A 13158-nucleotide genomic window follows, 5' to 3' on the forward strand; every position below is an offset into this window, starting at 1 on the left:
AAACCAAATATTTTACCTTTCCCTTCAGTCTCTGCAGCACACCTTTCACCATTCAAAAGGGGAACTAGAAGAGGGAGCTGAGCCAGATTAAGCTTTAGGGACCAGGTTAAAGCCTACCACTGTCAAAGGGGGGTTTTGCTTGACTGTTAGAATGGTGAGTAGAGGAATGAGCTGCCCAGAAGTTCTTGGAATTACAGACACAGTGATGACTGCAGCATGAAATTCACATCTCCAAACTGACAGTTGCACAGCAAGTGTGAGCTGGTGTGTACCGGCAGCAGCATAGCAGCAGGAGCACAGAGCACAGCAGAATTTTACTTGCCCGCTTTAAAGACAGGTCATTTCTTGATACTTTGCTTCTGTGATACACCACAGCATTTGAGGTGCCTGAGAGCTCTGTGAGGTGCCTGAGAGCTCTGTGAGACAAGTAAGAGATTCCTATGTTTCGCACCACAGAAATACTAGCACAGAATATGGCAGCTGTCTAGACGGATGTTGCCAAACCCATGAGCGATCAAAAATTAATATTCTGACCCACAGGAAAAAAACAACAACAACAACAAAAAAAAAAAACAGAACAAAAAAAACCCAAAAAAAAAGTCAGGGGTTTTTCCTTCAGTGACTAATCATCACAGCAACTTTAGTTCTTTGACTTAGTGTTTATAATTTAAACAGGTACACACAACATATTTCCAAACACTCAAAAGATTAATCCATAAATACAACTGCTGCAGCTGTAAACACACCTGCCCACGGTCAGATTTTGGGCTCCAGCATGAGTAGAGCAGATACACAATTCACTGTCCTAACAGGGCTACCCGCCACAACTCACTAATCTCCTTCCTGTAGGCCCACACCTACCCACTGGCTTTGGCCCCTTGGGTTCTCACAGGCAGGCCATACAGCATGTACAGCAATTAGCTGTGGCTCAGAGATCACAGTGCCATAAGGAAACAACAGTAATTGTATTAATATTAATGGAAGCACAGGACAGTTTAGATTTGACTCAGTTCCCCTCTGCAACAGGATTAGGATCTCCAAATCTAAAATATTTCAGCTGCAGGATGGACATTAGCCTCCTCCAGAACATATCCTAGAGAGTGAAGAACGGGGGTTGAGATAGCAATGAACTGGTATTTCAAGGAAAGGTTTACTATAGTCAGGGAAAGCTTTACTATAGTCAGTGAAATGTGAGTTTTGCTCTGAAAGTCACCAGCTCCATGGGAAAGCTAGCCTCCTAAGTGTCCTAAAGGCCCTGCTACACAGAAGAAGGTTTAGATGACTTCTGAAGGATCTAGTACTCCAGGCAAACAACTTTTTCATATCAAGGCCCAATTTTTTGTGCATTTTTGTTATTTGTTATCTCCAATGGAATTGCCTTTAAGACTTGCACTGTATTGGTATCAAATATATCCAGAAGCCAAGCTAAAATTAGCAATGAACTAGTTGAATAGAGCTAATCATTCTGGGCAGCACTCAAAATATGAAAACAAACAAGCTCTTGAGATGTTATATACACAGAGAGATACCACACCTACGGAACGCTTTTGTTTCAATCTTAAGCATTTGGAAGGCAGAAAAATCATTATAACTTTAAAACAAAAAGAATCATAAAGGGGGGAGTTGTGTCTTGAAATAAAGGTTTCTCACACCTCAGTGTTACACCCATAATTTCAAAACTGTACATAAAACATTAACACATATTTCCATAATGCTTCTCACTGTACTTACAAACCCTAAGAGTATTTAAAGATACATAAATTACAAAGACAAAATATTTAAAGAGAAAAGGTGACACGGATTGCAATAAGGGCAGAGTTGAGTCAGAAGCTGAAACTTTAATTCACACAGGGTTTACACTTTCTTTGGCACTACAAAAACATCACAAAACATCACATATTCATTACATGGCCGAGAAGGCAACAAGATCTGTAAAATATTACATTGTTTGATAGCACTACCAAAGTACTTGTGATTTTTGTGTTTGTACTTCAAAAGAAATTTCTTTTGTAAGCCAAACATGCTCTCACTCCAAACCCACTAAAAAAGGCAGAATTATCAGTTATATCTTTGGCCACAATTACCCCAGCAACAAGACCTATTGAAATCCATAGGAATCTATCACAGGTTGCGTGGCACTGGTCCTGCTGGCATCCAAATTCCTTGTGTGTAGTTGCAATGGCAGACACAACCATGGCTCACAGCAGGAGTAGGGGTGAGTCAGAAGTATTTTCTTCCACTGCTGAAGTTTATTGATTTCAGCAGATTCACAAGTATGGGAAGGACATTACAATACTCCCTTCTACCACAGAATGATGGGTTGAATTTACTGTACAAACTTGTAAGCAAACCTCCTGCAGATGTCACCTGGAAGCTCGAATATCCATCAGCATTTGTGAGTTACACTGTATTGCACAATACCGCACTTGAAAGCTGCTTGCTGAAGCAAATTTTACACTGATTTTAATTCACACAAGGCAACTACCGTGAATGGAAATCTCAGCTCCCAGCCTTTTGTTCAGAGTGCACAAAGTCAGTGAGATGTTTATCATGGTTCACTGTGTCCTGGGAATTGCCAAGTTGTTTTTACCAGCAAGGATTGAAACATTGCTTTGGTACAGTGTTGTCTTTTCAGGGAACATTTAGGCAGTCCTGGTTTTCTAATACTGTTGCCAGTAAAATTACAGCAGGTTGTGTACGATCTGGGCTGCCTCTCTGACGCATCTCTCTCCCCTGAGGGCCATGTTTGCTCTTAAATATTTCTCTCACTACTGGTTCTCTCCAATTGCTTTCACACAACCCATGCAGCAAGCTTCTGGGCTTGTTAACACCCCGAAGAAACCCTGCAGCTCACAGCACTAACAGGTTTTACATGTGACACAACTGATGGTTTCAGATGTCTACAGTTAATTCAGTACCTACAGGACGCTGACTGTCTCTCACTGACTGCAGGGTGGCTGCCGTATCTCTGTATCTCCCCAGTCTATGATGAATTGAAAAAGTATTCCCACACCTGTGATTCAGTAATCTGAATACAGGTACTCTTCATCTCCTGATCAAGCTGAAAACCAGAACTCTGCTTTCCTCGCTGTATTTGTACAGAGATACATCTGCCATGAAAAGGTTCATTTTTTAAGTAGGTAGAGGTATATTTGCAGACAGCATTGGCAGGTGAAGAGTTATTACCTACTTATATTTTGAATAGCTCCTCTTTTTAGTAGTTTTTGCCTAAATGAACATTTAGTTAGTCTCCAACTCAAAATACAGTCTCATGTTATACCAAATAGTCACATTTTTTTCAACCTTATCATTGCAGGGAGTTTAAAAACAAGTGTAAAAGTTCATCATTACTGTAACAGTAACACTAGTCATAAAATATACACAAACTACATTAACATCAGTCACCAGGTGGTGGACAGCACAGCAAACTCTGCAGAGCCAGGCTTTGAAGTGTTCTTAAGATCCCAAAAGCTCTGCTTACTGAGTACACAAGAAATAATTCCTAACACACACCTATCTGGTGTGTTCTTTCATACTGTTTTTGTTACTGGGCAGAAATTGGACACTCATGGGCAGAAATTGCTTGCAATAATGTCCTGTTTCCGTAGCTGAGCACATGCACTTTGAAACAGTTGAAAGTCAATAGACCAGTTTTTCTGGTTTTTATAGGTCCTTTTCCTCTTTTGGGTTTATTCTGATTTTTTTTATACTCCTATCACAAAAATTTAAATCCTTTGTGTGCACTGGTAATTGTCTAACTTCAAATGTCTTTAAAGCACTTTTCCAACCAGGAATGGTCCTCAAAGTTGTGGTGTGTATGAGGAATCAGATTTTACACCACATCTAGTTTGCATAAATCAAGATGAAGTCCAGCAAGTAAAACTTCTGCTTTGCACGAGGTAAGTCAGGTTCCTAGTGCATTTTGTGAACAAATCAAGTAGTACAGGAAAAACGTGTATCATATACAACAGGTATTTCAAGTTTGTTAATCTTGCCAGCATCTAATCTCTATCCAGAGTCTGTTATTAAAGTAATTAGCAACAGGATTTTAAAATAATGATATACAACAATATTCAGTTTCTGACACAGGTCTCTTTATAGCTTCTGATATTTGTCATTAATTTCTTCCCAAATCGCTGCAAAGACTATTGTTTTTATTGATCTGGTTCTTTTAATTATGTAGAGGCTAATAAGGACAGGATTTAAAGTTGCAATTATCTTTGTTGCCAAACTTCCTTGCACATGAGAGGCTCTGTGGCGTAAGAGCTAACTATGCTTGCGACTGAAGACTGAAAACTTGGCTATCCAGGGAAGAGATGTGGACTAGGAAAATGCAATCAGAGACTCTAAGGAAGCACACTTCAAAAGCATTCTTTAGTAACTGCTCTGTAACAGTAATCTTATGACTTACTTGCAGGAGCAGTATTTCAAGATACATGTATTTCCTCCTTGCCACTTCCCAAAGCCAGCAGGTGGCTATATCATACTAATGCTTTGAGTGCTTTCAAAACCAATGGTTCTACATCACTGCATATTGCTGCTATTGGAAGTAATGTTGAAATACAGAGAACTTTTACACCCTGGGTATTAGGAGGTGAATACAAGATGGGAAGATAAAATAATAAATCTGTTGCAAAACCTGTACTTCCAGTGGAGGGCAGAAGCTTTCAAAGTGACAAAAGTAATCCTGGAGAAGCTACCTGCAGTCTCACTTAGACTGGAATAGAAATAGCATAGGTCTCCTGAGGTCTTCTTTTGCTATGCTTCGTTTCTTTTTGAAGACACTAAAGAAAAGAAAACTATTTTCCCGTAACTCTCTGGTTGTCTTTATTTCCAGTCTGCTCCTGAAGTAATACTGAAGTTACTCCAGATGTTACTTGACTGTGGCCTGTGAGCAGCGGCTGTACACTCACTGTGAGTGCTATGTACACTGGCAGCCTCCCACAGCCAGGCAGAAAGATCTATGTATTTTCCTGACTCTGGTCTGAGCATCTGATACAACTCTGACTTTCACAATTAATTTTGAATTACACTGCTGCTATCTAGTTGTTACTCTGGACTGAAACCACTGTAATTTTACCATTTTTCTATACTCTCAACATGGCAGAAAAATGTTATTTTATGACCTCAAGGTTTCAGACATATTTTGATTTGTTAAGCATTTCTCAGGAGCCTTTATGTTAATGCACTGATTTTGGTCACATCATACAGAGAACTTTTTACAGGCGAAACTAGACTTTGATTTTTTTATACACAATTAATTTGATAATATTCTTGAACAAACCTGGAATTGGTATCAAAATATTTACTCCATATTACACTGATAAAGTACAGCCCACAAAATGATGATGTCTCCAAAACCTGAAGAACAACCATGTGGAAAAGATAACTCATCTTCCACTGCTCATCTACATTAATTTTCTTGAAAGTGAGTCAACTAGCCACTGCATAAGCATATTATGGTATTTCCTTAGTTGTTGCTAGAAAAATAAAAATAAATTAACAATAGCTTCTGGATCCTTAGAATTATGAGTATTTAACTTTTAGGTCAATGTTTTCTTAGGCTTCTCTGTTCAGAAATTAGTGAGCTAATACGGGATGAAGTATCACATTCTTTTCACCTTTGCAGTTAAATGCATCCTTCAGCTTCAGAATCAAGGTGAGAACATACTTAGTCACTTTGAAGCAACAAAGCTACTCGCATTCCCTCTTACCTGCAAACCAAAAAAATAAGGAAAGTTACTTACAACTCTAATTTTTTATTTCATGAACATTGTGCCTGAAATCTCTGCAATTCAGTATGAAAAAAATGTGAGGAGGTGGCATGTGCAAGTATTTAATGGGCTTTTTAAGCCTGTAACAGCTTTAGTTTGATTTACCGATCCCAAATGTCTGACAGCTTCACAAGTTCATCAAACTGATCATTTTTTTTCCCAGTACTGGGAAATCTTGTTAGGTAAAAAAGAGTCAATTTGTACTACACTCTCCTCAATCCCCAGAAGAGCTACTGTACAACCAAAAGAAAAGGATTTCAGACAGTGTACTGACTGACTTTGCATGTGCTGTGGTTTAAGCTCAGCCCATAACTAAGTACCATGCAGTTACTCATTTACACCCCACCCCTCAATTCATGGGATGAGGAGGAAAATCATCACAAGGTAAAACCAGTCAGCTGAGATAAGAACAGTTTAATAATTGAAATAAAGTAAAAATAAATAAATAAATTATAGTAATTAAAAGGGAGAAAACAGAGAGAGAAAGGAATGCTGGAGAAATGATGCTTGAGAGGGACTCTTCATTAGGGACTGTAGTGATAGAACAAGGGGTAATGGGTTAAAACTTAAACAGGGGAAGTTTAGATTGGATATAAGGAAGAAGTTCTTTCCTGTTAGGGTGGCGAGGCACTGGAATGGGTTGCCCAGGTAAGTTGTGAATGCTCCATCCCTTGGTGGTGTTCAAGGCCAGGTTGGACAGAGCCTTGCATGATATGGTTTAGTGTGAGGTGTCCCTGCCCATGGCAAGGGGGCTGGAACTAGACGGTCTTAAGGTCCTTTCCAACCCTAAAAAAAAAAAAAAAAAAAAAAAAAAAAAAAATAAAACCCAAGAAAGACATGTGATGCACAATACAGCTGCTCACCACACAACCGTATTGTGCATCACAACTGAACAATGCCCAGCCTATCCCCAAGCAGTGACCCATGACTCCTGGCCAACTCCCTTCAGCCTGTATACTAAACGTGACATGCTGTGGTATGGAATACCCCTTTGGCTAGTTTGGGTCAAGTATCCTGTCTGCCTCCTCCCAGCTTCTTGTGCTCCTGGCAAACCATAAGACTGAAAATTCCTTGATCAGGGTAAGCATTACTTAGTAACAACTAAAACATCGGTGTGTTATCAACATTGTTCTCAGACTGAAGCCAAAACTGTACCAGATATTGGGAAGAAATTAACTCTACATCAACTGAACCCAGGACAACATTGCATGGAACAAATTCTGAAAATTGATGGTACAGTTTTGAGTAACACAGCCATAATTTCAAGCTGATTCACTTCATAATGAGCACTATCTGTAACAGAACACTGTGGTATAAGCTACTTCAGCAACTCTCCTCACAGTGAACACATCTTATTAACCCTCTCTTTTACTTACAGACAATACATATCCAGGATTTAATTCAAACTCCTAAAAGTCTACATAAATTTGGGCTTTGGTTGCTTGAAAGATAGTCTTTCTCCCCCTAGGATTCAGGAAATTGAGATTACCCAATGTATCCAAGCCCTCTTTTACAAGAAACAGACATCCATCATGCTGGATGTTGCCAGCAAGCTTTAAGAGGTCTGTTCACTTTTACAGTAGTTCACCATTATTCTGTGATGAGCGTTGATTACGAATTAGGGTGAGAATGGGTTTTTTCTACTTGAATTTGGCAATATTCTGAGTACAACAGCCCTTTCCTAGTGTCTTTGGGAAGGAGGCAGATACAGTAAAGGCACATAGAAATAACTCCAGGAAAGTAAAATCCTTTCATTCATATTTCATGTTACCCTCCTCTAAAATTAGGCATCTAATTTAAGTAGATGATAAAGCTTTAGTGAATTCCATAAATTCAGTATCAGACAATTAGTCAAACCAGGGAGGCTCAGAAAGACACTGGTAAAAAAGTTATAAAATAGACTAAATACTATTTTTAAAAGTATTTAAAAACACAGTATCTGGAAAATTCTTCAGGGGCTAGAAGTGCATGATGGGTTTTATGGCAAGTATTCTTGAGGGTTCTTTTACCTTTTAATTCCTGACTGTTCATCCTTCACCGTTATAATTTCACATGTTATAAAATACAACAAATAAAAAAATCAGAAGACATTTACATTCCATTGTCTTCTATTTCAGCTAAGTGACTGCAGTCTGGAATTCATGAAGCCATACAGCTTTTTTATGTAATTATATCAGAGCTTCAGAATCAAGTTACATATTCTGCCAACACTGGAAATAGCAATAAATTTAAATGCCAGAGAGAAGGCACTCGTGCCAATTGTGGCAAATAGTATTCAGGGAAATAACAGCATCAGAACACATTTCCTAAGATATGCATGTATCATTAAATGAGAAAGGCTAATATGAAGCTCCTCCATGTTATTAAAGAAAAAATAGATGGGAAAATATTTATTTTGTCTTTGACTAGGATAGACTGGAAAAGAAACCCTCATTCCATTCAAACCAAAAGAATACACATATCTTACTGGATCTACAACTTAATTAAACACATCTTAAGTGGACACTGAAGCATAGGCAATGTTATCCTGTTGAATCAACCATTTGGCTGAGTTTTATCCAGTCATCTCTCCAGTTCACTACGAACATGAATTAGACCTGCACAAATCAAATGAACCACACCAGCAGGAAGCCTGAATATAACTGACATCTTTGCATTGCCTATAGTCTCCTATGTTTGTGCAATTTGATTAGTTTCTCTCCCTCCTTTTCACCAGCAGAGCGCACTGGTGCCTGTAAAGTTCTGTCAATGCATGCTCATGGTTTGTTGGCCTGGGCTTGGGTGAAAGAGAATTCCTGGCATGAATTCCTGCAAATACACTGATATAAATTATCTTTTAAATGACATCAGACCAGCCCAGCATGGAGGTTTTTATAAAATGCAAAGTTATGCGTTATGAAAAAAAGCTGTCAAACAGAGAAAAAGGTGTTTACTCTACTTCCTGGTAATCAAGCTGGATACAGGTGAAATAATCTGGTTACACAGCCTGTTTGGTGTGCACTGTAGGTGTGATGTTCAGTTGCTCTTGGTGTTAACAAAATCTCAAGGACAGTTGTGACAGAGCAATCGAGGTTTTAATTCTGGGAATAGGAATTGCAATTGTGAGAACGCTTCCAGTGTCAAAGTGACCACAGGTATTTTTGGGTTTGTTCATTTGGATCTCCAAAGAACTCCCACCCAAATGAAACATTCCTCCCTGCCTCACAATTAATCAGCCAAGAAATTGAAAAGATGCAGGCAAATTCAATTACTTCAGCACAATCACACTGCTATTACAGCATAATTTGTATTTAGTCACCGGGTGCCTTAGAGATATGTCCTGGGTTCAGCAGTAGCAGTCATGTTTTTCCTTTGTGTTAACTGGTGCAGTGCTGTGTTTTGACTTCTAGCTTGAGAACAGTGTTGGTGAAGCCGATGTTTTCGGTTGTTGCTAAGTGATGTTTACCCTGACCAAGGACTCTGTGAGGCTCATGCTCTGCCAGGGAGGAGGGGAAGCTGTGAGGAAGCAGAGACGGGGCGCCTGACCCGGGCTAGCCGGGGAGGTATTCCATACCACAGCACGTCATGCCCGGGGTGGGGGGTGACTGGGAGTTACCCGGAAGGACACGGGCTTCCGGGTGGAACTCGCTTTCTTGGCCGGTGGTATCGTATTCTGTTCCCTTGTTATTTTCCCTTATCATTGTTTTAGCTGATAGTAGCGGTGGTGATTTGTTGCTGGACTGTTCTTGTCTCAACCCGTAGGAGTTGCACTCTCTCGATCCTCCTCCCCGTTCCTCCGGGAGCGGGGAAGGGGAGAGCTCCGGTGCGGGGGGGGGGGGGGGGGGGAGACGGACACGGACCTCGATTGTTGTCAGCTCGGCACCACTCACTGGGAGTGAGTGAACAAGTTACCTGACTGGGTTTAAACCACGACAGTTCTTATTGGCGCCCAACGTGGGGCACGAGGGGTTGAGATAAGAACAGATCTGACTGGATTGATAGTCACTCGTCACAATGCTGATTTATTGGCTCTCAAGGTTTTTCCTCTTGATCTCACAGTTTCAGTATATCGTATCTTAGTTACCCCCCTACCCGTGAGGTGGAAGGGGGAATTGACAAAGCAATTGCAAGAGAGAAAAAGTCCCTCAGCCTTTGGAGGAGGCTCTTGGCAGCTGTGAAAGAAAGGTTTCCATACAAGGACGATGTTACGAGTCGTTCGGCCAAGTGGACTACTATAGACAAAGGCATCCAGTCTCTGAGGGAATCGGCCATTGTAGAGATGATCTATCACATCAAGCTGAATAACGGGGATACACCTATAGATCCAGATGAAGTTGAATGTACACGACCCATGTGGCGAAAACTTACACGGAATGCACCGTCATCATATGCCCATTCATTGGCAACAGTGACCTGGAATGACATAGTACCACCAACAGTGGATGAAATGGTTCATAAACTCCGAGAGTTCGAAGACAATCTCACTCCTTCCATCATCTCAGCTGTGAAAAAAACTGTCCCAGGACCTCAAACAATTGAGGGACGATGTATCTGATTTATCCAGCTCCTCACGTGTACCAACACACGTCTCAGCTATTAACAAAAGACGTCCTATTGCTCAAGAGAGCAGATACAGAAGGTATACGCCACGGGGTACCCTATGGTTTTACCTGCTGGATCACGGAGAAGACATGACAAAGTGGGATGGAAAACCTACTTCAGCTTTGGAGGAACGGGTGAGTGAACTGAAGAGGGGAGCAAGGGCCAAGACTGATCGTCCCATGAGAGCTACGGCTTCAGTCTCTGGTGAGCAGTTTCCCAGATGGAGTGGAAGAGCTGATTTTACTCCAGCTCCTGTGATAATGAAGAATAATCCCTTTCACCACGACTTAAGTGTCCAATGCTGTGACGACCATTAGAGGGGCCCTGCCTCCAGCCAGGTGGAGGTAGGGGACAATCGGATTTACTGGACTGTGTGGATCAGATGGCCTGGCACATCAGTCCCACAGAAGTATAAGGCTCTAGTAGATACCGGTGCACAGTGTACCCTGATGCCATCAAGCTGTCAAGGGGTGGAACCCATCTATATTTCTGGAGTAACAGGAGGATCCCAAGAGTTGACTGTGCTGGAGGCTGAAAGCTGGACAGCCATGAGTGGCAGGGTGTGTGGGATAGTATGGGCAAGTATCTAGGTCAGTGGGCCCCTCCAGTACTTTGGAATTTCACTACCGAACAACTGCAAAATCCAGAAGAATTAGTAAAACACTTAAATGAGGTGTGTGGTCATTCTGGCCATACCAGAGATGGACAAATCACGGCAACGTGCTGGGGCTTGGCCTATGCTTACAGGGCCTTGTTCAACACTATCCAGCACCTTCAAAAGGAAAAGAATGTTGGCGGATTTGAGGGCAAAGTGACAGTCGCTACTCAAACTTTGGCTGCAATGAACTGCGCAGCTACCCCAGTGGCAAGTACAGCAGCTGCTCGAACTTCAACTGCAACAGACAGCGCGGTTACCCCAGCTCCAAGCACAGTAGCTACACCACCCCCAGCAACAAGTACAGTCGCTACTCAAACCACAGTGATAATCACTGCAGCCAAACCAGAGGACCAATTCGTACCAATATCAGTTGCCCCTGTACGCAAGAGAACAAGCAAAAAGGAGGCAAAAAGGGTGAAGCGAGATGAAGAACCAATGAATTCACCACCCGGTCCAGAATCTGATCAGGAGTCATCATCACATGACGAAGATGAAGAAGAAGAGGTAACTTCTCGACCTCGGACCTCAACCGAGACTCCCTGATTCCCATCCATCAGTTGATCCGTAGACTGGAGAGTCAGGGGTGATCAGCAGGACCCGCTCACCCTTCAACGGCCCCTATGGCCAGTGCGAAAGTCTAATGGAGAATGGAGACTAACAGTAGACTATCGTGGCCTGAATGAAGTCACACCACCATTGAGTGCTGCCGTACCGGACATGCTAGAGCTTCAGTATGAACTAGAGTCAAAGGCAGCCAAGTGGTATGCCACGATTGATATTGCCAATGCATTTTTCTCAATTTTCTCAATAAGAACTGTCGTGGTTTAAACCCAGTCAGGTAACTTGTTCACTCACTCCCAGTGAGTGGTGCCGAGCTGACAACAATCGAGGTCCGTGTCCGTCTCCCCCCCCCCCCCCCCCCGCACCGGGGCTCTCCCCTTCCCCGCTCCCGGAGGAACGGGGAGGAGGATCGAGAGAGTGCAACTCCCATGGGTTGAGACAGGAACAGTCCAGCAACAAATCACCACCGCTACTATCAGCTAAAACAATGATAAGGGAAAATAACAAGGGAAGAGAATACGATACCACCGGCCAAGAAAGCGAGTTCCACCCGGAAGCCCGTGTCCTTCCGGGTAACTCCCAGTTACCTCCCCACCCCGGGCATGACGTGCTGTGGTATGGAATACCTCCCCGGCTAGCCTGGGTCAGGCGCCCCGTCTCTGCTTCCTCACAGCTTCCCCTCCTCCCTGGCAGAGCATGAGCCTCACAAAGTCCTTGGTCAGGGTAAACATCACTTAGCAACAACCGAAAACATCGGCTTCACCAACACTGTTCTCAAGCTAGAAGTCAAAACACAGCACTGCACCAGTTAACACAAAGGAAAAACATGACTGCTACTGCTGAACCCAGGACAAGATATCACTGTGGTCTGTTAGTAATTTGAGGACTGGGCTGTTTTGAACTTTGAAGGTTCTGGTCTTTGTTAAGACACTCTTCATAGGTATGTGAAATACTGGCAGTTCCAACCTCAATTAAACGGTCAGAGACAGATAACAGTAAGAAAAAATGCAAGACATCCACCATTCATAGCGTTATTTGAAGTGCCCTACAAAGAAAATAAAATCTCATGCAGAGTGAGAGACTTAATGTACTTCTTGAGAATTTCTTCCAAAGCTGATTCACATAAGGTCACATTACCCCATTTAGCTTCAGAAACTGGGATTGACTCAATTTTCCTTTTGGAGGCGGTCTTCCAGTTGAGAAACTAGTGATGTAATATACTTAACTGATACACATTTAAAAAGTTTATGCCTTCAAAAGAGGAGCTAACTTAAAATACAAGTAAATAAAAAAAAAAGTTTAATTCATTTCATTAAGAATCGCCACCACTGTCAGATCTCTTACCTGAATAAATTTTTGGCATTGGGTTTTTGTTTGGTTTGGTATTTTTTTTTTCTCTACAGTTTAATGAACTTATTCATTTTGCAGTCACCAAACAGCCTTTCCTTACAGGAAAACACAAGAGGAAATCCAATGTGTATAATGAAAACAGGGAGATATTTTCCCATAAAATCAAATTTTCAAATTTCAATACCTGATTTTTGCTATGGCACTGCCTATTAAACTGGTGGATTTTTTTTAATT

This window comes from Pezoporus flaviventris, unplaced genomic scaffold (assembly GCF_033815535.1).
Source record: "Pezoporus flaviventris isolate CSIRO_AGI_PZ_B2104156 unplaced genomic scaffold, CSIRO_AGI_Pfla_v1 ptg000022l, whole genome shotgun sequence".
Taxonomy (NCBI): Eukaryota; Metazoa; Chordata; class Aves; order Psittaciformes; family Psittacidae; genus Pezoporus; species Pezoporus flaviventris.